At 48.9% G+C, this 27,451-nt stretch overlaps 1 protein-coding gene across 4 annotated transcripts in view; it reads right to left on the reverse strand.

The window, feature by feature from the left end:
* Positions 1-27,451, reverse strand: part of Cldn14 (claudin 14) — a 111,094-nt gene that overhangs the window by 64,650 nt on the left and 18,993 nt on the right. For 3 of the 4 annotated variants that reach the window (XM_076549250.1, XM_076549248.1, XM_076549249.1), the window contains exons 2-3: positions 7,355-7,502; positions 6,666-6,938 (exon numbers count right to left, since the gene is read on the reverse strand). The exons of the other annotated variant lie outside the window; for it this stretch is intronic. The gene's annotated coding sequence lies outside the window, so the exon portion shown is untranslated. The remainder of the gene's footprint in view (positions 1-6,665; positions 6,939-7,354; positions 7,503-27,451) is intronic. 4 annotated transcript variants of the gene reach the window in all.

Consider the following 27,451-nt stretch of genomic DNA (forward strand, 5'->3'; position numbering starts at 1 on the left):
CAGTTGCCTCTGGGAAATAGATGGCAACCTGGGACTGGTAATACTTCTGAGGTTATGGACCCTCAGGCTGCTCTGGTTTGTTCTGTGATTGAAGAGGATCTTTGGGGACCTGCAAGGGGTGGGACTTTTCCCTCTGCTCTTTGCTGTGCTACTTTTCCCTAAATAGCACGTTCATCTTGTCTTGCTAACCCAACAGTACCAATCAAATCAATTTTTGGGCCCCATTACAGAATCTGCTTCAGCACGTCCAGGTTCTGGGCATCAGGGCAATTGTCCACAGCGTTTCCTCCAGGGCTCATGGCTATCTATGGGCTTGTTATCAGTAGTGGACTTATTTAAATGGTTTTATTGTTTTGTGTGAATGGGTATTTTGCTTGCAAGTGTGTCTGTGTGCCTGTGGATGCCAGAAGAGGGCATTGGATCATTTAGGACTGCAGTTACAGACTGTTGTGAGCCTCCATGTGGATGTTAGGGACTGAACCTTGGTTCTCTGCAAGAGCAACAAGTGCTCTTAACCTGTGAGCCTTTGCTCTAGCCTTCTTCTTCTTCTTCTTCTTCTTCTTCTTCTTCTTCTTCTTCTTCTTCTTCTTCTTCTTCTTCTTCTTCTTCTCCTCCTCCTCCTCCTCCTCCTCCTCCTCCTCCTCCTCCTCCTCCTCCTTCTTCTTCTTTGATTTTTCAAGACAGGGTTTCTCTGTGTAGCTTTTGGAGCCTGTCCTGGAACTCACTCTGTAGACCAGGCTGGCCTCGAACTCACAGAGATCCACCTGGCTCTGCCTCCCAAGTGCTGGGATTAAAGGCGTGTGCCACCACAGCCTGGCTTATTATCATTTTTTAGTCACAAGTCATTGTGGCATTTCTAACCAAATATGTTCTGCCTTGAGGTTAACTAGAGGACTCTCAGATTCAAACCCCACCCTGAGGAAAAAGGTTCCTAGTGTTTCCTGTTCATCTCCCAGTCGCGGCCTTTGCTGTTCTCTGCCTCTGCTGGAGTCTCGCTCAGCACAAGCATCATCTCTATTATGAAAACCCAAAGGCCGTGTAAACATGGGCCGTTCAATTTCAAAAGTTCAAACACACACCACTAGCAACCGAGTGCAGTGAAACCCCATCTGTCCATCACAAACCTCCGATAATTTTCAGCTTGTAACCAAGCATTTCTTTGACATCACAGTGGAGGTCTGGAGTCTTTCTAAGCAGCTAGTGAGATGCTGACAGCATTTAATAATGGCTGTAAGTCCCAGGTTCTCCCTGAAGGAGACGGTCCCTGTCCACTGCCTTTGTACCCAGATATCGGGCATCATCGGGAGACATTCCTGTTCATTCCAACTGATGATGAGTCAGTGTCACTAGTGGCCTCTAGAGGGCAGAGTTAGGGACACAGGACGACCCTCACAACGAGGGAGGGTCACGCTCCAAACAGCACTGGATGAAAACAAATGCTTTTCAAGTCAGTGTTCCTGGGAAAATGACTTCAAAGTAGCAGTTCTCAGATAGTTACATCACAATTTATAACAGTAGCAAAGCCACAGTTATGAAGTAGCAAGGAAATAATTTTATGGTTGGGGGTCACCACAACACGAGGAACTGAGCATTAGGAAGGCTGAGAACCACTGCTTTAAACAAAGTCCCATTTTGAAGTCAAAAACTCTTCAGAGTATCACAGACGTGGTGGTTTTGTGCACCCAGGGCACCCACTCTAGAACACGGAGAGGGAGCTGGTGCAGGACAGGACCTGGGTGGGATAAACACTTGCTTTTTGTTTTTGAGACAGGGCACCAAGTAGTCTAGGATGGTCTCAACTTAGCATGTATCCGAGGATAACCTTGAACTTCTGACCCTCTGCCTTCACCTCTCAAGTGCTAGGATTCCAGACCTGCACCACTGTGCCTCAAGCATGTGGCCCTGGGAATGGAAGCAGGGCTTCATGCATGCTAGGCAAGCGCTCTACAAAACTGAGCTACATCCCAGCCTAGGGCTTGCCTTTTCGCTATTAATGCCTTTTATCCTGACTTCAGCTCTGACCTACTTAAAGCACGCTTGAACTGTGCAACATGAACGCCAAGGATCAGCAAACAAAGATTCTTATTTAAAGAAAACATGTTCTAGAAGGTTGCTTCGGGAGGCCAGGCACACCATCCCAACAGGTTCTTCTGAGTGCCAGAGCCCAGCAGACACAGGGGTGGGGTGTTCAGCAGAGACCTGGCTATTAGGGGAATCAGAAACATGTGGAGGGTGCAGCTGACTCCTCGTGATGGATTGTGTGAGAGGGATATTAAACGTGATGGTCCCCAGGCCATGACTCTGACGCTAATAAGCCCTAACTCCAGAGTGGGTCCCCCAGGCCAGGTGTTGATGTGGTGTTTAGGCAGCAGACCAAGGACAGTTGGGAGGGCACAGGCAATGGAGGGCTGGCCTCCAGACCCTAGGTGGAGTCCTGCATCTGTCTGCCAGTGGCCAGACACCCTAGGAGGTCACTTAGCCTCCACCTGATCATGGTTTTAATGAGTTGTGAATGGCAACAGAAGTGTGGAGAAGCCCCTTACACCTGACCTGTCACCTCCATCTCCAAAGTCCCTGGGGAAGGTGTGGGGGGGTGTGGGGGGGCAGCGGGAGAGGGGAATGGGGAGGCAGCCACATCCTAGGAAGGAGAAGCTGCAGCGCCCCTGCGTGAGCTCACAGAGCACCAGGGCTGGCTCCGTGCCTCACAGCCGTGTTCTGCCTTCCCACCTGGTGTCTCTAGTCCCCTAGCCTTTGTATTTGCTAGGCTTCGTCTGTCTGGGTGCTAGGCACGAGCTCTTCTTCCCACCGGACGGACTTCCTTCCTCTCTCTACCTGGTCAGCCTCTACCTCAGCCTGTCCTGCCCCACCGCGCCCCTCCCCATCCCATCAGGCAGCACCCCCTGGCTCTCTAGCAGGTCGAAGCCTCGAGATGATCTGCTGGCTGAGCGTCCCAGTGAGGAACAGAGCAGGCCTGTCCAGAGCTGTTCTCTGGGAAGGGCAGCCGAGACTGGAAATCAAAGAAGTCTCTCAGATGTGAGAGCTGGCCCTGAGCATCCTTTTCTTGCTTTTGCAGGTGGGAAGTCCAGTGTGTAGCCGGTTCTGCAGGGCCAGAGAGCGTACTTGGGGGGCAGTATAACCAAACCCAGGGTTCCCCACTCTTCCCTCCATTTGTTTGAAGACTCTCCAGGATGGGCTGACCATGATGCTCCTCTGCAAAGGTAAGGCCTCCTTGACTCAGTGACCGAAGCGTGCTCAGCTGCTCTTTCTCCGGCATGCTCCAGTTACTAAATAGTTTGAGACATTGGCTTTTCTCTATGTCTGGTGTCCAGATAGGCTGTGAACAACATGAGAGGGAGGACTGTGGTTTATTTCCCTCTCCTCTTAGTCCTCAAATCCAGCACAGGCCTCGAGCATAGGGATACTCAACAAATGTGCACAGAGCAGGCTCCTGCTGGTCACTCATCCTCCGGGACACAGGGATAATTTCTATGGTTAGTTTGTTGCTTGTTTTTCCCACGTGTCTGTCTTTCTGTGATTTCTGTCCACAGAGCACAGAGGAAACTGAGCCTAAGGGCCACTTGCTTCAAGCAGAATGTTAGACTCCTTCAGGTGTCCCTTACACCAGATGCATGAGCGGGCACACACACATCTCAGCTGCTGAGGATCCTTATTGAACACCAGACGCATGAGCGGGTGTAGCTAGAGTTTTCCTGCCTGGCCCACGGTCAGGACAAATCTCTCTCACCTGCCAGTCCCACAGCTGCTCAGACCCAACCAAGTAAACACACAGAGACTTATATTGCTTACAAACTGCATGTGTGGCAGGCTTCTTGTTATCTAGTTCTTATATCTTAAATTAACCCATATCTGTTAGTCTATAAGTTGCCATGTGGCTCGTGGCTCACTGGCATCTTACATCTCACTTGTCATGGCAGCAGCTGGCAGCATCTCTCTGACTCAGCCTTCACTTCCCAGAATTCTCTTCTCTGTTTGTCCCGCCTATACTTCCTGCCTGGCTACTGGCCAATCAGCATTTTTATTTATACAGAGCGATATCCACAGCAAGCAGACACACACACGTCTCAAGTGCTGAGGATCCTTACTGAAGCCCAAAGGGGCAGGCATGGAAGAAGAGGCCGTGAGTTGAAAAGGCTGTATGTAGTGTTGAAAGATAAATGGATGAAGGTAACAAGCAGATCTCAGGGAAGACAAGTTATCCTTGGGGTGCAGAGGCTAAGCTAGGCCTTAGACCAGGGCAGACACACGGTCATTTCAAGACAGCACACAGGGACTCTTCTCTTTTCCTCATTTCCACAGACACCGAGTCTTCTCTCTCCCAGGTCTCAGAGGAAGCACAGTGAGTCAGGCAGGGTAGATTCTTCTGCTTGCTCATCCTCACACAAGACTACTACCCTCTGAGTCCCCAAGGAACGACCCTGCTGACTCAGGACCCCAACTTCCTGTTAGAAGACTCTTGGGACCACTCATTTCTGTTTGCACCACAGAGCACGGAGCCTTGTTATGGTCGCCCTGCACCCAGGAGCCCAGAGACTGGACGGTCTGATTGAACTCATCTGGGTGGCTCTGTTGGGTGGAAAGAGGACCCTGTGAGTCCAAGCTCCACCGTCAGACTTCGTCCCGAGCTCACTCCTGCCCTCAATGCCGGTCTCTGGCTGCCGTTCTTGCCTGTGTGTTTCTGGCCTCCAGCTGTAAACTCCTTCAGGCTCAAGCGCTGATTTGTTGTTGGTACTGGGTGCCAGACATAGACCGGGTATACCACAAGTGACGTTGGAGCGTGTCAGTACCGGTTAGAGAGGGGTCCTCACAGCAGGTCTTCTGAGCTCCCTGGGAGACACCTTAGCAGGCAGGCAGAAGGTTAACTGGAAGACCCCAGATGCCGGAGGCTGTGGGGCCATAATTTGGGACAGATTTTTGACATGAACACACACACACACACACACACACACACACACACAAACCAAGTAGGGCTGGAGACACAGCTCAGTAGCAGAACATCTGCCTACCATGTGTGAGGTCCTGGGTTCTATCCCCAGCGCCCCAAGAAAATAAACTGATAAGCAAACAAAAACACAAAAGAGAGCCAGGTGGCGTTCTCCTTGATGCTGGGGATGAGATGAGAGGACAGTGAGTGAGTGAGTCGGTTCCACTGGGCTGTCCTGGCCCCACGTCCTCGCTGTCCTGGTGGCTGACAGCCATCCTTCTTTGGCTGCTGCTCTCATCATTTTTAAAGGACTGTTCAGGGCAGGAAGAAGTGGGGCAGGAGGCTGTCTCATGTGAGACGTCTACAGTTTTCAAACAGTAAAAAATGGGAGCAGTGATAAAGTTCCCTCATCCTTCAGTCATCCACCCCCAAACATTTGCAACTGATTACACTCCTCAGAGCTGGCACCGTCGAGGCATGAGGTATTCCCGTGAGCGGCCAAGGGCAGGAAGGCGAGAAGGTAGCTCTGAAACACGGTCAGGAGGAAAATGCTCCTGGGTAATAAAAAACCTACAGAGACTGGTCATTGCTTCTCTCAGCAGCAAAACATCCAGCTCGGCTTAAAAAAAAAATAAGAAAATAAAAGGAGAGGGGTACCATTTGTTCCAAAGCTGACCGTGGCTGGTGCTGCCGTCTAAGTGGCTTTAAGACTCTCTGCCCTCACTCTAAGGTTCCCCAGGACACAGAGGCCTGCAGGCTGCATCTAGAAGGCCAACTTGGGGTACTTGGCATCTGGATTCCATTCCTAGCTAAGCCTCGTTGACCTGAAATCCCGAAAGAGTCCTAAGGTGTCAGCAGAAGTCTGCCTGAGTGGTCACTGTCTCTGACCTAGAGATGACCGTGGTTGGGTTGGACTTGGAGACTTGTCCCTGAAGCCCACAAAATCAACTTGGTTTTTGGCAAACTAGAAGGAAGTAGAAGGTGAATTCTTAGCACAAAGGTGTCAAAACACACCGAGAAGGACCCCTGCAGTTTCTGAAATGAAGGCATCTCAATGCCCAGCCTTCCCCATGACCAGGTGCTCTCTCTCTCTCTCTGTCTCTCTCTCTTTCTCTCTGTCTGTCTGTCTCTCTGTCTGTCTGTCTGTCTCTCTCTGTCTGTCTCTCTGTCTGTCTCTGTCTCTGTCTGTCTCTGTCTCTCTCTCTCTTGGAGCCATCTCTACCCAGGCCACCTCCTGACCCTAAGCGAGCAATGCCTTTGCAGTTGGATTTCCCTGTGCACAGTGTTTAAGGTGCCTGAGAACTGTGGGTGCTCAGCCCTTCATCATTCTGTTCTCTAACAGTTTAGCTGTCGCCTCCCTCGCAGGGACAAGCAGCTGCAGCTCTTGGTGGTCCCCCTGGTTGGGCCCGGGGCAGGATGCCTGTCAAGGAAGATCTCACCTGTGTAGAGTGCAGATGGAATAGGAAGCAGGGGCTGGGCTATTAACTGCAGCCCACCCCGCTCCCAGTGACCCACCCCGCTCCTAGTGACCCACTTCCGCCCCCTAAGTCCCACTTCCCAAAGGTTCCACGACACCCAGAGAGTGCACCAGTCAGGCACCAACCCTTCAAACACAGCATTTTTCATCCAAACCATAACAGCCAGGGCCATAATCTAAAGAGCTATCTATACACAATGCTCAGTAGGAATCAGAACTTAAGTTTTGAGTGGTCCGTTCTCTTACCTTTTAAGATGTTCACAAGCTAGATGCTCTCTTCACAGATGGGGTAAGTAAGGCACAGAGGAGTTAGGAAACTTTCTCAAAGTCACACAGCAGAGATTCTGAGGTCAGAGGGTTTTGTGGTTTGTTTGTTGTCTGTTTTTTGAGACAGTGTCTTCTGCATCCCAGGCTGGCCTCCTGCTCTCATCTGAGGGTGACCCCGAACTTCTGATCCATCTGCCTCCATCTCCCAGTGTTGGGATTACAAGCACGCTCCACACCTGGTGTTAGGTGGTGCTGTGGATAGAACCCAGAGCACCGGTCAGGCTAGGCAAGCACTCTGTCTGTCGCCTGAGCTCCATCCTAGACCCGTGTTCGGGGGTTTGAGCCCACACGGTGGCCAGCAGCAGCCTCTAGATGTCTTCTAACTAAATTTCAGTCCCTTGGGAGCAAATGCATTCTGCAGTTTTCCTGAGCAGGACATATCATCATGGAGCGGGCGATTCATGCACACTGTGTTCTGCCCCTCACCACAGCATGCAGAGGCCCAGCATATTTGATGCCCACAGCCCCTTGGGAATGCTAAAGACACCCCCAAACCGGTCACCCATGCCACTCCTCAAATCCAATGCTATGGAGCTATTCCCCAGTCGCTGGGCATCTCCAGTTCTAAGCTTCCATGGGCACCTGTGGAGGAAAAGCTGGATACTTACAAATCTGTCCAACTGGGAGTGTTTTAGGTAGATCACTTTCCTTGCAGGCTCTGGACACTGCTTTTCCAGTGTGTGGGATGTGTTAGGAAGGGCTTGGATTGGATTGCTGTGGCACAGGCTAACCCCGCCTTGACTCTCACAGAAATCGCTGGAAAACACAGAACACAGAGGCGCTCTAGGTGGAATGACATGCCAGGACTGGAATCAGCCCTGGGGAGAACGGCACTGCGCTCCAACCCCACATGGGGTGCACTGTTACGCTTCAAAACAACTTATCAGCGATTTAGTCTCATTAAGTTGTAAGAGCACAGGCGTCATGAGCCAAGGCTGTATGCTTCTTCTGTGTCCGTTCATTGCCAATGTTTTGTAAAACCAAGGAGTGCGGGCGTCTGCAGGGTCTTGCCTCACTGATGGATAGATGTGGAGTTTGTGGGGGAACTTTTCCAAGCCGTCTGGAAAGCCAGTTCATTAGGCCTCCAGACAGCTGTTCTCTTTCCCATGGGATGGCTGGTCAGTGGGTGTGAAGGACAATCTCCACACACAGCTGGGTCCCACCTACCAGTTTTACTGGAAGCTTCTGAGGCTGAGTGTGGGGACAGGCAGACTGGGCTTTCTGCGTGTCTGTGTGTGTGTGTGTGTGTGTGTGTGTGTGTGTGTGTGTGTGTGTGTGTGTGTTTGTGTGTATGCGCAAGCCCATGTCCCCCTGCCCTGGGGCACTTTGTGCACAGAGAATCTGATACAGTCTGTATTTTAGGATGAAGAATTTTTAAAAGAAACGACCCCCTTGGTCATCTTTTATCCAATTTTATCCCAAAGCAGCCAGTCAGCCCCAAGCTGCAGTCTCTTTGCAAAGACTCTTCCTAGGAGTCTGAGCTGGCTGGCCAGTGTGACTAATTTCATGACTTCACTTCCAAATGCTGAGGTGACCCCCTGCTGACCGGTTGGCAGATGTCAGTGGCACTGCTGGTCACTGCGGGGACCCTTCCATTTTGCCATGCACAGTGCCCAGGCACAGGGTCATGTCAGTCACCTCTCTGGGGTCTTCAATTGAGCAAGTGTGAACTCCAGAATATTCTAGAAATGCTGATGTAATTCAGACTCTGAACTCTCTTCCAGTTTTTTCAGACTCACCCAGGGTCAGAAGTGAGTGGCCTAGAGCAGGTCTATACTGTGACAGAGATTCAAGTAATGTGCCTTCTGTCCGTGGTGGCTGCGGGGCCAGCCTCTCATGCCTGGCTCCTGTGACTCACGCGATGCAGACATCTTCACGGGGTCTTATAGCCTAATGATACACTGCCAATGTTTTGTGAACCTCGATGTGGTAGGAAACCACAGCCTCCAAGTCCAACAGGTTTATGGACAAAGACTGGTTCTGCCCCTTCTATGACACAGCCTTGTCCTCTTTTTTTCCTCACCCTTCACATCCTTGAGCAGGCATCTGTGGGCAGCTAGTGACATTTGCTGCACTTGGATGGATTCTCAGGTGCAAGGTGCAAGGAACCTGGATTCTCTCCTTACCCACAGCTACCCTCCTGAAAGTCTCAGTAAATGGAATTTCACCCTGTTGTGGGTTGAGTGGGACATGTCCCCCATGGGCTCATGTGTTGAGCACTTGGCCCCGGGCTGATGGACCTGTTTTTGAAAGGCTGCGAAGCCTTTAGAAGATGGAGTCTTTAGAAGGTCTTACAGGAGGAAGTGGATGATTGGAGGGTGGCCCTGGCCTCCCCTCCTGCCTGCTCTTTCCTCCCTGACTGTTGATGTGCTCTGGCCTCACGGCCCTGCAGACATCCCTTCCCCATCGTCTGGACTGTGTTCTTTCAAACTGTGAGCCGAAGGAAGTCCTTTGCCCTTAAGTGCTTCTGATCAGGTATTTTCTCAAAGCAATGGGAAAGTAACAAATAAGTAGTTTCTACTGATTCTTCCTCCCTCCCTCCCTCCCTCCCTCCCTCCCTCCCTCCCTCCCTTCTTTCCTTCCTTCCTTTTTGTGGTAAAGATATTTAATATGAGATTTGCCAAAAACCTAATTAATCGTTAAAAGTATTGCTAATTAGAGATACAACACTCAGCTCTCTGGGACATAATTGTCTTACAGACTCAGAATTTGACGTGCATCAAATATCAACTCTCCTTCCCCAGCTCCCCAACTCTGAAACATTCCGTGAATTCAACTATGAGATAACCAAATAGGTGAAATCATTCGATATTTGTTTTCTGCGATGCTCTCATTTCACCTGGCATAATACCTCTGGACCCACCCACGTCATCACCCACGGCAGAGCACCCTCCTGGACTTGAAGAAGACTCCATTGTGCATTTGCACCCCATTTTCCTTATCCGTCCATCTGCTGGTGGACATTCAGGTCGCCTCCACAGTTTGCCTATGGTGAATGATGTTGCAATAAACACTGGAGTGCGAACGTTCCTTTGGGGTCCTAATTTCAGTTCTTTAGGATAAACACTCCGAGGTAGAATTGCTGGCCTTGTGTTTCTGTCTTTGGCTTTCTGTGGGTCCTCTGTACTGTCTTCCATATCCCTGGTGTCATTTTGTCCTCTCACTGTCAACGGCGAGCTGGTTAGTTTTTTCAGCGAAGTACAAGCTAGAGTTTCGCAGGATGAGGGAGCTTCAACTGGGGAACTGCCTTATCAGATTGGCCTGCAGACATGACTGTGGGCATTTTCTTGATTAATGATTGATGTGGGAGGGCCCAGCCCATGGTGGGTGGTGCCGTCCCTGGGCCAGTGGTCCTGGAGTCTATAAGAAAGCAGGCTGAGAAGCCGTGAGGAACAAGCCAGTCAGCAGCTGTGCCATGGTTCCTGCTTCTGCCCGCTTGAGTCCCTGCCTTGACATCCTTCCACAATGGACTGTGATCAAGATGTGTAAGCCAAATAAACACTCTCCTCCCTAAGCGGATTTTGGTCAGTGTTTTGTTTTTTTTCTCAAAGCAACAGAAAGTAGCTGGGACACAGCTCTAATCAGCATGGGCTCTAGCTTTTCCACATCCTCACCAGCACCTTCGGCTTTTGATTAGAGGCATTTTTTTTTTTTTTTTGGTTTTTTGAGACAGGGTTTCTCTGTGTAGCTTTGCGCCTTTCCTGGAATTCACTTGGTAGCCCAGGCTGGCCTCGAACTCACAGAGATCCGCCTGCCTCTTCCTCCCGAGTGCTGGGATTAAAGGCGTGCGCCACCACCGCCTGGCTTTTTTTTTTTTTTTTTTTTGGATTAGAGGCATCTTATCATGTGTGAGATGTGTCTCGTTGCCATGCCGACTTGCAATTTCCTGATTAGTGATTCATATGCCCATTGCACAATTATGTTAGAATTTCTATTGTTAGAAGTGTCTGTTCAATTTTTTTTGTTCTCTATGCTCCAAATCAGGTCTGTTTTCTACTGAGTTGAAGGGGTTCCTTCTACACTTTGAATATTAATCCCTTGTTGGCATATGATTACACACACACACACACACACACACACACACACACACACACACACACACACGGCAGTTCCGCAGCTTGTCTCTTCTCCACATGGCTGTTTCTTTGGCTGTACAGAACCTATCTAGTTGGCAGAATCACATTTCTTTCTTTCGGGGTCACTGCTGAGACAGATGCCATGGTTTCTTTCTTTCTTTTTTTTTTTTTATTTTACAATACCATTCAGTTCTACATATCAGCCACGGATTCCCCTATTCTCCCCCCTCCCACCCCTTACCCTTACCCCTAGCCTACCCCCCATTCCCACCTCCTCCAGGGCAAATCCTCCCCCAAGGACTGCGATCAACCTGGTAGACTCAGTCCAGGCAGGTCCAGTCCCTTCCTCCCAGACTGAGCCAAGTGTCCCTGCATAAGCTCCAGGTTTCAAACAGCCAACTCATGCAATGAGCACAGGACTTGGTCCCACTGCCTAGTTGCCTCCCAAACTGATCAAGCCAATCAACTGTCACACCTATTCAGAGGGCCTGATCCAGCTGGGGGCCCCTCAGCCTTTGGTTCATAGTTCATGTGTTTCCATTCATTTGGCTATTTTTTTTCAATAATTGAGTAAAACCGAAATTTATTATAAGCCACAGTTGTCCTAGGGACCTCCATGCTATATATATAGCCTCCATGGATCTATGGGTTGTGGTCTGATTGTTCTTTATTTTTATATCTAGAATCCACTTATGAATGAGTACATACCATGTTTGTCTTTCTGGGTTTGGGTTACCTCACTCAGGATGATTTTTTCTAGTTCCATCCATTTGCCTACAAATTTCATGCTTTCATTGTTTTTCTCTGCTGAGTAGTACTCCATCGTGTATATGTACCACATTTTTTCCATCCATTCTTCCGTTGATGGGCATCTAGGTTGTTTCCAGGTTCTGGCTATTACAAATAGTGCTGCTATGAACATAGCTGAGCATGTATCTTTATGGTATGAATCAGCATTCCTTGGGTATATGCCCAAGAGTGGGATGGCTGGGTCTTGAGGTAGTTCGATTCCTAATTTTCTGAGAAACCGCCATACTGATTTCCACAGTGGTTGTACAAGTTTGCATTTCCACCAACAGTGGAGGAGTGTTCCCTTTGCTCCACATCCTCTCCAACATTGACTGTCATTGGTGTTTTTGATCGTAGCCATTCTGACAGGAGTAAGATGCCATGGTTTCTTCCCAGTGTTTACTCCTCCATGGGGAAGGCCATGGGTTGATTCTTTAAATGCCTTTGGAGTTGGTTTTTGTATGTGGAAGAAAGTCCAGTTTTGTTCTTCTGCATGTGAAGATCCAGTTTCCCTGAAACCATCTGTCAAAGTATCACTTTCCCAGTGTTGACTCTCGCATCCTCACTGAAGACCAGTTGGTCCTATACCTGTGAGTGTCTTTGCAGATTCTTGCTTCTGTCCATAGGTCTCTGTGTCTGTCTTTATGCCATAACCACAGTTTTAGCCAGTGTAGGTTTGTGTTCTGTGATTTGTTTTGGGAAGATGCAAATAAAGGTCTGTTTACCCGCAGGCAGGGCATCAACAACACACGAGAGCAGGACTGGGCACAAGCCTCATTGGTAAGCCTAGGAATTTAATCGGCATTGACGGACAGGAACACGGGTGAGGATAACACACAGGAACATGGGTGAGGATAACACACAGGAACATGGGTGAGGGTCACACACAGGAACATGGGTGAGGGTCACACACAGGAACATGGGTGAGGATAACACACAGGAACATGGGTGAGGATAACACACAGGAACATGGGTGAGGATAACACACAGGAACATGGGTGAGGATCACACACAGGAACATGGGTGAGGATCACACACAGGAACATGGGTGAGGATCACACACAGGAACATGGGTGAGGATAACACACAGGAACATGGGTGAGGATAACACACAGGAACATGGGTGAGGATAACACAGGAACATGGGTGAGGATAACACAGGAACATGGGTGAGGATAACACACAGGAACATGGGTGAGGATAACACGCAGGAACATGGGTGAGGGTTATATGTAAGAGCGCAGGTAAGGGTAACGTACAGGAATATGGGCAATTGTGAAGCTGCTAAACATGGAGGAATGGCCTCCCTTCCTGGAAGCATTGATTACTTATGTGTTCTTGGCGGGGGGGGGGGGGGGGGGACCTGGATGCCTCATGAACCTTCTGCTCCTTCCGTGAGGGGGCGCTAAAGCATCTCTGGGAATCTCGGCTGCTTCATTTCAGGACAGTGCTGGCCACGTCCAGGCCAGGGCATTTCCACAGCAGCTTATGATGTATTGTGAAGTCAGGAAATCCAGTCCCCTGGCTTTACTCTTCCTTCTCAGCACTTCTTCCCCCCTGTCTGGCATGCTCATTGTTCCTATTCAGATTTTAGGGTTATTTTTCTATTCCTGCAGAAAATGACATTTGGGGAGATCGCTGTTTATAAACCTGGAGGAAGGTAGATAAAGAATATTCAAATTCAGGGACATGATTCTAGAACAAACTGGTTGATGAACGTGGATGTCTGTCTCTACCAGGATCACCACTGGTGAGGCAGAGGCAAGGATCACGGCCTTTCTGCTGTGGGACATCACCAGCTGACTCAACCTGTGTGCTGTACTGGTCTCATCTACTTAGGCAGCTCTCCTATCTTCAAAATCTGTCACTAAGCATGACATAATTACCCCTTGGGTGGCAATGCCTCATTTCCCCCTCCAAGGTGGTGTCTGGGTAGGTGGGGGCTGGGGAGAGCTGATGTGCTCCAGGCGTTAGGGAAGGCAACCAGAGACAGGACAAAGATGAGCACACTGTGGATGCTCGCCTCTGGAGTAGAACTGGTCAGCTGATGTCAGCTACTGAAGGACTAGTGGCTCTTGGTCAGTCTGGAATGGGACGCTTCGGAATGCCGCCATGGTGGCCACGTGTGTTGCTGCTCATCGTCTGATCATGTGGCTCCTTCCACAGCGCCGCTCTGCACCTCAGCTGAGCTTCTGACGGCCTCAGTCTAGAGTCGCACTCTGCTACCTCATACTCTTCACCCTCTCTGTTTCTCGGGGCCCACGTGTGGGTGAGAAGGCGCCAGCACAGTGGTGTTGGCCCAGTAGAAAGCACACTGGGAACTCTGCACCTTCTGATTCCCTTCCACGCAGCACACGCCTTTCCCACTCCAACCTCAGTCCAGAGAGGCACCGTGAGACCCACATACTGCACTGTTAATCACTCTTCCTGTTGACTAGCTGTGTCCCACAATCCTCTAGGCCTGGAAAGAGCTGGTTGTCACTCCCTCCTGATTATAACTTGATGGGTTAGCTCTCTGAGCCTGGCTCTCGGGATGCCTGAACAAAGCCTGGCTTTCCAAGTGCATTGTTGGCTGCAAAGTCCTGTTTGTCAACTCAGAAGCTGAATGTCATCTTCCATGGTCCTTACATTCTGGCTACAACATGTTGCTTCTTTACAGCCATAGTGTCTGTACTTATTGATTCAACCAACCACAGATGGAAAGTATTGGAAAGAAAATCATGTCTATTGACCATGAAAAGACTTTTATCTTGTTTAATATTCCCTAAGCAATTTACATTTACATAATGTTTACATCATATTGTAAGTAATCCAGCGGTGCTTTACATAGATATGTAGGTTCTGTGCAGATACTACATTTTATTCAAGGGTCTTGAGCACCTGGTTAGTTTTAATTGTCAACATGACACAATATAGAATTGCTCAGGAAGAGAGTCTCAGTGCGGAGTTATCTAGATTAGGTTAGCTGTGGGTGTGTCTGCAATGGACTGTCTTGATTACATTAATTGATGGGAAAAGACCAGCCTACTGTGGGTGGCACCATTCCCTAGGCAGGGTCCTTGGTTGTATAGGTGGGGACAGGGGCCTGAGCACAAGAACACATGCCTGTATTTGTTCTCTTTCTGCTCTTGGTTGTGATATGATGAGCTGAGAAGTTCCTGCACTGAGTTCCCTGAAATGATAGACGGTCACCTCGAACTGTCACCACATAAAGCTTTTCTCTGAAGTTGCTTTTGTCAGGATATTTCATCATCTTGACAGGGAAGGAAACTGGGTCAATGTCTTTGACAGTCCCTGGAGTCAGCTGATTTTGAAGGAATGACTACACTTTCAGGACCCCTAGTCCGGGGATGATTTCTCTGAATGACCCACTGCACCAAGGGAAATTTTCCTATAGGGAAACAGAGTCACCAAGGAGACAGGACTAGGGTGGGTTGCTGGAGGAGAGAGGGAGATCTGGGAGAAGAGGGCTTTCGTCAGGGCAGGAGGGCGGGGTGAGCCTACTTTGTATCCCCCACTAAGACCATCTGAGTCACTAGGAGGGACACAAAGTCAGGAAGTTGTCAGAAAGAAAGAGGCGGCCCCGCAGGAAGAAGGATGCCAGGACTAAACATTCATCTCATCATTCTGCTTCCAGCATGGTCTCCAGCCACAGTCTGGGCTAGGCCTCTTCCTGCTGAAGAAGAGGACGCCCCGCCCCCACTGTGCACAGCCCCACCCTTCGTCCACCGTCCGTCCTCCACCGTGGATGGCTTCCAGCCTGTGCGTTGCTTTGGATTTAGTACTGCCCCATCAATTTTATTATAAGCGATGACCCACAGTCTCTAAAGAATGCTTTCGCCCTTATCTCTAAAATATCCCTGACCTCCTACCCAGGCTGTGCTCTCTCCCATGAACAAATTACACCTGGCCTCTTTCCACCTGGGCGGCAGACAGTGAGCGTTTGGCATGGAGACTTGGCTTGTCTCCACAGTCTGTTTGTCAAGGAGCGCAGTTTTGTGGTGAGCCCACTGGCCTGGGAATCCTAATAACCCTGGATTCGTGGGCAATTTGGAGTGAGTTATTCATTTCTATTCTTCATGTAGCTTTTCTGTAGAATGAAGAAAGTTATAACACAGGGTGGTTTTCACAGCCATAACACAGTGATGGAAATGAAAGTGGTCACCTCTGTCCAACCATGGACTTGGGTGCCGCCAAAGAATGCAGAACGAAATGTTATCATTCTTCAAGGGAGTCGTGTTTCATAAAGAGCTCTGTGTTGCGGTCACTCATTTAGGGGAAAAATATATATAATACATACATACATATATATGTATTTATATGTGAAATAAAGAAAGAAATAGACTGTGGCAGTCAGGGGTGGACAGGTTACATTCTCTCTGGTTGTTAGAAGGAGGGCAGCCCCACAATGGTTTGCAAAGTGAACCACGGAGGCCCCGAAGGGCTCCATCTAGGCCCAGTGACAGGTACTATGGGTAGAATATTGAAGCCAGAGTCTTTTCATGCATTGTTGGGGCTTTCCACCCTAAATCATTGTGTAAATGCACGCTCTGGTTCAGGCCAACCCACTAGGCACGCTGGCTGACTTCCTTGCTCTGGAGCCATCTCCTAATAACCAAGCACACAAAACAGGCCTTTCTTTTCTGAAGCTGAGAGTCCATGAGCTATAAACACGGCTCTGAGGTTAGAAGATTGAATTCCGAGAATATCAACAATCTGTCCTACCCCATTAATCAGAGATTTATGATCTCTCCAGTCTTAGGAGCCCCAGGGCCGTCGTTGATAATTCCCTGTCAAGGAGAGACGTAATCATCCCGACATGTGCTTAAAGAGGCATTTTCCCCTTGTTGATTTTATGTAGGAAATGATTACGAGGGAAATGTTGGCTCGCTCAGAGGTTCTGTGGCTTTGGGAAGAGGCCTCGGACTGGGGATGGTGGAGATGCGTTGACACACAGAGCCCCTCAGACCGGGCTCAGCCAGAAGCAGAGCAGCAATTTGCTGGGCGAGGCTGCCACACAGTCTGTTCCAGAGCAACAAAAGGAATAATCAACCCCTCAGGGTCACCCATCTCTCCCAGGAGCCATTTTGCCATATTTGAATCACATTATCAAGAGACAAGTGTGGGTTCTACTCTGATACCCCCAAACCCTTAAGAGATAGGCAAGTCCAGTTGGTGACCTACAGCTCATTCTTCTGGCCTCTCTGGCCCTAGCTGGCTCCATCTCAATTCTTCGAGGGTTGCCAAAAATAAACTAGGTTGGGAGCATATCCCTGTGAGAGCTAAGCCAGACACCCAAGGTGGGAGCACTCAGATCTGTGCTGACTCTCCCGCAGTCATTTACTAGGGACTCTCCGGCTGGAGGATGCTCTGTTCCGGATCCCCTGCAAATGCTCAAATCCTAAGAAATCTCAGGTCTCTATAGTAGAAAATAATACTATTTGCATCTCTTTCCCACACATTCTCCAATGCACTTTAAACCATTTCTAGATGACTTGTAATGCCCAACAGGACACCGACGCCGCATAAGTTGTTGTCAAGCTGGTTGCTCCTGGATGGTGACGAGGTAAGTCAGCATGTGCTCGGCACAGACGCAATTCTGTTTTGAATATTTTTGACGTGGTTGGTTGAGTCTGTGGGTACACAAAGCATAGATACAGAGTGCTGGCCATAGAACAAGTTTCCCACCACAGAAATCTGGTTTGTGTCAGGAAAAGACGCATGTTTTCCCAGCCTGGGTGTAATCACCATGTGCTGTGCTTGGACTTGTGTTGGAGGATACAAGCTCCGGAGAATTGCCAGCTAGACCCAAGCCAAGGAAAATCCACAAATTAAGGGGCTAACTTAATGGAGTTTGAATGGAGCAACCACTGGGAGAAATCCTAATGCCTCTGACTGAGTCTGTAGGGTCAGAAGCACCAGAAAAGCCTATTCCAGTATTTAGAGGCGTGGCTTCAGATCCTGGGTGACAACCTGTGTCTACACTGAAGAGAGCCAGTGCTGAGTCACTCTGGATCTCTCCTAAGGAAAATGTGATTCTCTGTGTGTGTGTCTGTGTGTGTGTGTGTGTGTGTGTGTGTGTGTGGTGTGTGAATGTGCATGTGAGTGAGCATGCACATGTGTGAGCACGTATATGGAGACCAAAGCTTGACGTTGGCTGTCTTCCTCCATTGTTCTCCATCTTATTCTTTGAGGCAGGGTCTCTCACATAACCTGGAGCTCACCAGTTCAGACGAGCTGGCAGGCTTTGGCTTCTGAGAGCTGTAATGGCAAGTGGGTCACTATGCCCATCCAGCACGTATGTGGGTTCTGGGAATCTGAATTCCAGACCTCACACAAAGCAAATGCTTTAACCACTGAGCCCCAAAATGTGCTGTTGTGAGCCACGGAAGCACAAGTCTGGGAGATGCCGTTTACCCTGGATAATACAACTGTTGGTTTGGCATCAAGTATAGAGGAAGGATTACTGTGGGAGCCATACCAGAGGGTTGTCAGGAAGATTGAACCAGTGTTGGTAAAGTACTCAGACACAAAGCAAGAGCTTTGGAAGAGTCGATAGAACAGATGTAAAGGAAAAAATACCTACACTGAGGGAGGGACTCAGTAGGGAAGGTGCTCTACAGTGTGAGGACCTGAGTTCAGATCCCCAGAATCCAAGCTGGACCTGGTAGCATGTGCCTGTAACCCCAGTGCTGGTGGAGGGGGTGGGGTGAAGGCAGAGGGAGCTTGCTGGCCAGCTGGTCTCACTGAGATGGCAAGCTGCAGATTCAGTGAGAGCCCCTGTCTTGAGATGGCCAGCTGTAGGTTCAGTGTCTTAAAAAATAATTGGAAAGTGATAGAGATAGATAATGAAAATCGACCTCTTCCCTCTATGTAAACACACACATGCCCTCTCTCTCTCTCTCTCTCTCTCTCTCTCTCTCTCTCTCTCTCTCTCTCTCTCTCTCACACACACACACACACACACACACACACAATTTTTTTTTAAAAGAAAAGAGGGGCTTTAGAGACTGTCTAGTGGTTAAGAGCAAGAACTGGTCTTGGAGTAGATGGAAGCTAGGTTACCAGAACCCATGAGCTTACAATGACCTATAATTCCAGCTCCAGGGGATCTAACCCCTTCTTCTTGACCCTAAGGGCAGACACTGCATCCATGTGCCATACCTACATACAGGCACACACACACACACACACACACACACACACACACACACACACACACACATATAATTAAAACTAAATCTTCAAAAGAGAGAGAGTGAAATTCAGGATTTTTGTTAGATTCTTGCCCTTTAGTTGGTGTACATGTGCACACGCACACGTCACATCACAGGTGTGGAGGTCAGAGGACAACTCGGTGGGAGTCAGTTCTCTCCTTCTCCCATGTGGGCTTATGGAACTGAACTTAGGTCGTCAGGCTTGGCAGCAAGCGCCTCTACCCAGTGAGCCCTCTCACTGGCCCAGAAACGGGAGGTATTTTTAATGGTGGATGTCCACTTTTGATTTGTAAGGCTTAGGCAAGTATCACCCACACTGTGAATGCACAGACATCTCTCCTCTGCTTTTACAGAACTTCCCTGTGACTCTCCAGAGACACCCAGCTTTGTAATGAGTCTGCTGTGTGAGTTGGCCTCCTGGGGTGCTTGATTGCTGATGCTCTGGCAACAGTCTCTCCCTACTATGATTTAGAATTGCTTCCCTGAATGATTTCTATGGCCTCAACTAGATCCTTTCCTGATTGATATAGGTAGGCACCAGCAGGTCACCATGTGCAAAACCCTTTTGTAGGTCATTGCACACAGTCAAACCTTCAGAACCTTCATGTGGTGGCCCATTTACTCCTCCAGCCCTACTCTCCTTCCAAGTTAACTCTCAAGGCCAGGTGACAGTCCACCCCAGTGGACCTTGCTGAAGCTCTGGGGTTCAGGATTATAAATCAGGGGCCTCCCAGTGATGAGTGAACAGCATCAGAAGGGAGGAATCTCTTGCAGCCACTGGGCCAATGATAAACTCAGGAGCTCCCGGGAACATGAACACTGAGATCAAAAGCAAGAGTGAATACTGAAGATGCCAGAGGCATCGTCCAGAATGTGTCTTCAGCTCGCCAGAGGTGATTGCCAGCCCTGGGTTTCATCAACCACATCATATGTCAAAGTCTCAAAGAAAGACAGCCTGACATCCAAGATTCATGAACTGTTAGTCTGCCTGATAGGACTAACTAAGCCCACTCTACCTCAACCTGGATCTCAGAAGGCATCCATATTCGGGAAGAGTTCCTGCCTAGAAATTGGATCCAGTTTCTTCCTCTATTTATCTCACAATAAACCCAGGGAAGGGATAGTTGATGTAGACAAGCAATAATTCTCCCCGCCACACAACTTCAGTTACGAGGTAGAGAAACCTGGAGGGGCCCATTTTGTCAAGAAGAGCCAACTGCCGATTAATGGATGCTGAACCCTGCTGCCTTAGAAGGTGGGAACTGGCTGGCTTGTGGCTGTTGTTCTGAATCACGGGCTCACAGGAAGGTGGTTGATCACACAAGCTCTTTCATTTAGGAGGACAACTGTAGAAGGACCCGTGGGTGTGGCCAACCACACAGCTTAGCCCTTTATCACAATACTCTTGATTGAGGTACTTCTTCAATCGAGGACAGTTCCCACCTTGTGTCCCCCGCTCTCTCTCTTCGGTGGTTCACAAACATCCTTCTTGGCTCTTCTTAACTTAAAATATATTCTTCCTTCGAGCCTGAAATCACCTCAGATCCAGGGGCAGCTCAGAGAAATGAAGTTAGCTCACCATTTAGTGTACAGAAGGGGTGGGGAGGAAACCGAGGCATTCTTAGGGTAAAGCAAAGCCACTCCATTTTCCTCCTGGTTTCCTTCATGTCACTCAAAGGACATTTACCTATCGTGCGGCAGCTCACGGTGAGATGAGAGAGATTTGGAAATTGGTCCTTGCCGCCGTCTCGGGAGCTCACGTGTGATGGAGACAGGCAAGCACGGATATGAAGAGGGACAGAAGAAACAGGGGTGTGTGGGGGAGACAAAAAGTGTCCCTCCTGCCTATGCAGCCACCATGCAACGCATCACTCAGACCCCCCTCACGAAGTGCTCGCTTACTCATCTGCGGGGCCCCTTAGCTTTTGATCTGAAGCCGTACAGTTCTTGGGGTGCTTTACCTAATGCCTGAGGAGGAGGAGGAGGAGGAGGAGGGTCTGTGACTCAGCCATGGCCCTCGCTGTGCATCTTCTCGAAAGGTTGGAGAACAGATCTTGAGGTAAAGCCTCTGTTTGGGCTTCCCTGGAGCCCTGGCACGTGATGGGTGGGGGTGGGTTAGCTCGGGGGGTCACTGGGGTGCTTTTGTCTGGTGGCTCTCCAGAACTTACAAATATGAGTGACACCAACGTCCCTTGGGCTCCACCTCCAGCCCTCTTTTCAAACACCCTCCCTATCCTTTATTTCTGAATTTTATTTATTTGGGGTGCGTGTGCATGTGCGTGTGCATGAGTGCACGGAGGTCAGAGAAGAACCTGCTGGAGCTCATTCTCTCCTCCCATCACCGGGTCTCGGGGACTGAACTCGGGTCATCAGGCTTGGCTGCAAGCCTTTGCTCCCTGCGCTGTCTCGTCCTTCACTGCCATTTCTTTAAAATCTCAAGTGCACTGTGGCACCGTGCTGCTGCGGGACAGTCACCGTTATGACACTGCTGTCATTTAAATCCAACAACCAATCATGGGGCGGGCAGGTACTGAAGCTCAAGTATGCGTGCCAGGACTCCACCACTGAGCCACACCCCCAGCCCACACCAGCCAATAACGTCCTCCATTAGCCAATTTGGCTGCTGCGTTTGTGGTTGCTGATTTGAGCGGTTCTGGTTCTGCACAACACAGCTCAGGGGGAGCCCTGAGGGAGGGAGCTCCGCTCCTGTTCCTACTCTGGGTCTGTCGGTTTCCTGGTCTCCTGACACTGTGACAAGCCAGGGCCCCGCACATGCCACCACAGACAGAGCTCTGTGTTCCCCAAACCTGACAACCACATGCTCTGAGCCTTGAGACAAAAGAAACCCTAACCACCTTAGCTGGCTTCGCCAGGCATCCTGTCACAGTGGCCAGAGGAACGGTGGGGCAGCCGTCACCTTGTCACTGTGAATGGAAGGATTGGCTGGGTTGAGGATCTTCGACAGAAGTCACAAGTATTCAAGACTGGTTGGTGGAAGCCAGACAACACAGAGCCAAGATCCTGCCTCTGGATGACTTGACAGCGGGGAAAGATGACCTTTTAACAGACACCCTCCAAACTCAGACCTTAGTCCTATGTCACTACAGGTTGCCTTTCAAGGTACCCTGTGGAGATATATTGTGTACCCTAATAAACTTGTACCCTGATAAACTTCCATGAGGATCAGAGGACAGAGCCAGCCACTAGATTAGACATAGAGGCCAGGCAGTGGTGGCACACACCCTTAATCCTATCACTTGGGAGGCAGAGATCTGTCTGGCTCTCTCTGAGTTCAAGGCCACACTGCGCTACATCAGATTGATCCAGTATAGGAGAGAGAGAGAGAGAGAGAGAGAGAGAGAGAGAGAGAGAGAGAGAGAGAGAGAGAGAGAGAGCGCCAGGCAGTGGTGGCACACACCTTTAATCCCAGTACTGGGAAGCACACACGCCTTTAATCCCAGGAAGTGATGTCTGGGCAGAGAAAGGAATATAAGGCGGGAGGAGACAGGAACTCACTCTCTTTAGATTGAGGATTTTGTAGTGGTAAGAACTTGTAGCTGACTTGCTCTGTTTCTCTGATCTTTCAGCTTTCACCCTAATATCTTGCTCTGGTTTTCTATTATAGGACCTTTTAAGATTCGTGTTACACCACCCTGCTGTATGATACGGTGCACACAATGCCGGTGAGGGCAGGCTTCTTAGGAAAAACAATTAGCCCCAGTTTAACTACAACTCCAGATTTAGCCATCAGAGTGACCTTGAGAAGAGGAAGAGGACCAGGTGGGAGGGGCCAGGAGAGGGCCTCGCAAACATTTATGAGAATACCAGAAACCAGGCAACAATCACTAGTGAAGATGGCCAATGCGATGCGTGCCCGGGAGGGAACAAGCTCTCTCGTGTGTTTCTGATGCTCTCCTGAGACACGTGGTGATGCTGTGCCCACATTACCACAGCAGTGTCTATAATTACACTTTTGATGTGTGTGTGCCTATATGGGCACATGCAATGTGCAGGTCAGAGGTCTACCTTTGGTGACTTCCTCCATCATTCCCTACATGATTTTTTTTTTCTGAGATAGGGTTTCTCTGTGTAGCTTTGGAGCCTGTCCTGGAACTTGCTGTGTAGACCAGGCTGGCCTCAGGCAAGCGCCACCACTGCCCATGTTCCTTTGACTTTCCCCCAGGGTGACTTCAGGCTCTTCTCCCCCAGGGTGATGCCCAGGATTCTGGATCAGTCTTGGTTGGAAGGTTTCCATGAGGCTGAGGAGGGAGCCATACGTGCGGGATGAACTTCAGACCCACCCACAGACAGAGGGGATGGCGGTTCTTGGAAGGCGATGCCCTGTTAACGTTACCTCCAGGTGCCCTGATTGATGGAGGTAGGCCCTGCCAGATTCCGTTCTCCAGACTGGAGATTCCAAAAGCGGGCTCCTACTGGGAGTGATATTTTCTTGGACCGTCACCAGGGATTATGAAGAACTTTCCTCACCCCTACATGTCTAAGGTATGAAGTCCAAAGGTCAATCTATAGAGAACTGACAGGGTGAAAGACCCAGAGATGCATTTCCCTGGGTAAAATCTGAAGAATCAACGTCTCACAGCATCATCTCAGCCTGGTGCGTGCTCTCCCTAAAGTGAGACCAGGCAGCTTCAGCGGCCTCCAAAACACAGCAGGCTTTATTCTACACCATCCTCGTAACGGGTTCTGTGAGGGGTGCAGATGGGGAAGACTTTTGGTGCCGATATTCTCTCTGCTTCTTATTCTACATTTTACTGCCTGGAGTTGGGTTTATTTGTTTTGGTTTGGGGTCTCTGTGTAATTACAGGCCAGTTGTAATCTGAATCTGTGCAGGGGGCTTATGTGGGTTGTGGCCATGTGAACGGCGTGCATTCCCCTAACAGGGAGCACCTTAGAGAGCATTGGGCCCCCTCTCCTCTTTTTTCTCTTCCTTCTCCTCCCTCTGTTTTGTTTCGAAACAGAGTCTCAGTATGTAGTCCAGGTTGGCTTTGAACTTGCAATGCAGCCCAGGCCGGCTTCAGACCTCTGAACTTCTCATCTCCACTTCTTGAGTGCCAGAGTATAGCCTTCTGATTCAGGGTAGTGTGGCCAGTGTGCATTTCACCGCCATATAGAATCCTGTTTCCCTAACCACCAAGCTCCACAGCCCCCAGCAGCTCGTGGGGAAGAAGAAATTAAAGAGGACTTGATTTTCTTAGCATCCATCACACTTGGCCACAGAAGCCAAGACATTAATCACCACAGTCAACCTGTTCCTTGGTAATAAATGGATATAAGTGTTCTTGCTTATCAGGCTAAGAATTCTCAAGTCTGGCTACATTCCTCATTCTCTATGTCTGGAGGGTGTAGGGAATTAGATTCGGATTTTGTTTTTTAAAATCTTATTTTATGTATATGGGTGTCTTGCCTGAATGTATCTCTGCATACCACTTGTGTACCTATTGCCCATGGACATGGAATGACCCAGAACTGGAGTTACAGATGGTTGTGAGCCACCATTTGGGTGAGGGAACTTGAACCCAGGTCCTCTAAGAGATGAGCAAGTGCTTTTAACTGCTGAGCCATCTCTCCGGCCCTAAATTCACTTTTTTCAAACAAGTGTTTTTGGAAAACTGAGATCAAAATTGTGTCTGATGTTTGGAATTCTGACTAAAATCTAGACTGTACTACTAACTAAACGTGACCTGGCCTAGCAAATGATTAATCTAAGCCTCAGCTTCCTCACCTGTGAAATGGGTTTAACATTTCATGGGTGAGCTGAACAGACTGATGTACAGAAGTCACCAGGCTCATTCCTGGTGACTTGCAGGTGGCCCCAAATAACAGGTATCACCTGTTATATCTAACCTTGTTTCCTCCCAGTTCCATGCTCAAAGTGAGGACTCCACTTACCAAATGACAGTTGGAGACTATCAAGACCGTGTCTACTATGTCTGTGTAGAGTCACACCGTGGTTACTGGAGAGCCAGTCTGTGTGGAGTCACACCGTGGTTACTGGAGAGCCAGTCTGTGTGGAGTCACACCGTGGTTACTGGAAAGCCAGTGAGCATCTGTGCAGAGTCACACTGTGGTTACCGGAGAGCCAGTGCACATCTGTGCGGAGTCACACTGTGGTTACTGGAGAGCCGGTGCACATCTGTGCAGAGTCACACCGTGGTTACTGGAGAGCCAGTGCACATCTGTGTGGAGTCACACTGTGATTACTGGAGAGCCAGTGCACATCTGTGCAGAGTCACACTGTGGTTACTGGAGAGTCAGTGCACATCTGTGCAGAGTCACACCATGGTTACTGGAGAGCCATTGCAAGCTCTAGGTGCTATGGCATCCAAGGTGTAGCAGGGATGGGGGGCAGACAGGAGGGAATTACAGACAGAGAGTTCGGAGAATCACGCAAGTCTAGGTGCCATGCAGATGCAGATGCCGGTGATTTTGAGAGCTTGCAATTGAGTTGAATGACTTGTTTCATGAGCCTTTTCCTCTCTATACTTTACTCCATTGAAGCCACCCCAAAACCTACTCCCCGGGCCAACAACAATCAAACCTTTAGATGGAAAGATGTGTCGGTACTGTCAAAACTAGAGCTCTTGTTTTGTTTTGTTAATTCATCTTAAATTACTCATCTGTATCAGGAAAACTCTACAGACCTACAAGTGCATTGCTGGCCTTACATGTACTTATCCAGGTCACACTACAGAAAGACAAAATATAACCATCAGTGTGTATCAGTTACTCTTCTGCTGCTGTGATAAAATGCCAGGACCAAAGACGACAACTTATAGGAGAAACATTTATTGGGCTTATGGCTCCAGAGGCGTAGGAGTCCATCATGGCAGAGAGGCATGGTGGGAAGAGGCATGGCAGCGGGAATCTGGGAGAGCACATCTCCACTGGCACAAGGCAGAGAGCGAACAGAGATGTCGAGAGACCATAAACACTCACAGCCTGCCCCCAGTGACTCACTTCCTTTAGGAAGGCTCCACCTCCTGAAGGTTCCACAGCCAACTAGGGACCAGCTACGCAAACACCGGCGACTATGGGGACGTTTCTCATTCACACCAACACAACTGTATTGTGTATGCTTGTAACAAATATTTAAAAGTTTAAAAAACAAAACAAAACAATACTTTTGTTTTCTTTTTGGTTTTTCAAGACAAGAGTCTCACTGTGTAGCCCTGGCTGTCCTGGAACTCACTCTGTAGACCAGGCTGGCCTCAAACTCAGAGATCCGCCTGCCTCTGCCTCCTGAGTGCTGGGATTAAAGGTGTGCACCACCATGCCTGGTTAAAAATCAACACTATTTTACAATAACATTACAAACTTCAAATAACCAGGAATAAATGTAATTAAATACATATATGATACATCTGTCCCTGTTAGCTTTGTCAACTCAACACGGTCCAGAGTCATCTGAGAGGAAGACCTAGATTGAGGAATTTCCCAGATCAGATTGGACTGTGGGCGTGTCTGTGGGACGCTGTCTTGATTATTAACTGAGGGTCCCGCCCACTGTGAGCAGCACCATCCCTAGGCAGGTGGTCCTGGGATGGATAAGGCAGGTCAGCATGAACCCATGAGAAAGTCAGCAAGCTGGTGAGCATCATTCCCCCATGGTTTCTGCTTCAGGCTCCTGGCCTGACTTCTCTTAGGGATAAACCATGGTCTTTAAGTGTAAAACAAAGACGCCATTCGCCCCACCCCACCCCCAAGTTGCTTTTGGGTGTGTGTTTTATAACAACAGCAGAAAGACACTAGAATAATTTCTCTATAAAAACTCTGAAGTATATCTGAGAAAAAATAAAGAGGCCTACAGAGGGATATACTATGTTCATTGACTGGAGGATGCAATGTTTTAAGATACTGATGTTTTATAAGCATATGTATTTGTTCTGTAGAAAGTGCATAAAAATCCCAGCAGATGTCTTGAAGAGAAATTAATAGGCTGACTCTAACATATGCATAGAGACAAGGAAGCTTTAAAATATTACAGTTACTTTGCTGTTGGTGTGATAACATGCCGTGACCAAAGGCAACTTAGGGAAGGGTTTGTTTTGGCTTGTTGTCCCTGAGGACTAAGTTCACCATGGCCTTGGAGGCATCACAGCCAGCAGCAGGCATGGCAGCCAGAGCTGGAAGCCGAGAGCTCACATCCTCGATGATAAACATGAAGCAGAGAAAGCGACCCGAGTAAGGCTTTAAACTCTCAAAGCCCACCTCTGGCGACCCACTTCATCTAGCAAGGTTGTACTTCCTCCCTGGATGGCACCAGCAACTGGGAAGTGAGAATTCAAATACCAGAGTCTGTAGGGGACATCTTGTTCAAACCACCACAAAGATCTAAAATGATTTTGAAGAAAAAAACACAAACCCAGAGAACTTACATAACTCACAGTGTAATGGTACAACAGTCAGAATCTACTGGGTTAAATCAAGCTTAACAATAGACCAGCACACAATGCCAGCTGGAATTTGTACAAAAGGATCCAAGTCATTCATGGAGAAGGAAGAGTCTTTGTTATACGTGTTACTGAAACTGGAAACACAATAATCATACAATGAAGCACTCTTCTGCAATGAAGATGGTCAGACTGTGAAAACATCTGACAAG

The sequence above is a fragment of the Peromyscus maniculatus genome, chromosome 12 (assembly GCF_049852395.1).
Source record: "Peromyscus maniculatus bairdii isolate BWxNUB_F1_BW_parent chromosome 12, HU_Pman_BW_mat_3.1, whole genome shotgun sequence".
Lineage (NCBI taxonomy): Eukaryota > Metazoa > Chordata > Mammalia > Rodentia > Cricetidae > Peromyscus > Peromyscus maniculatus.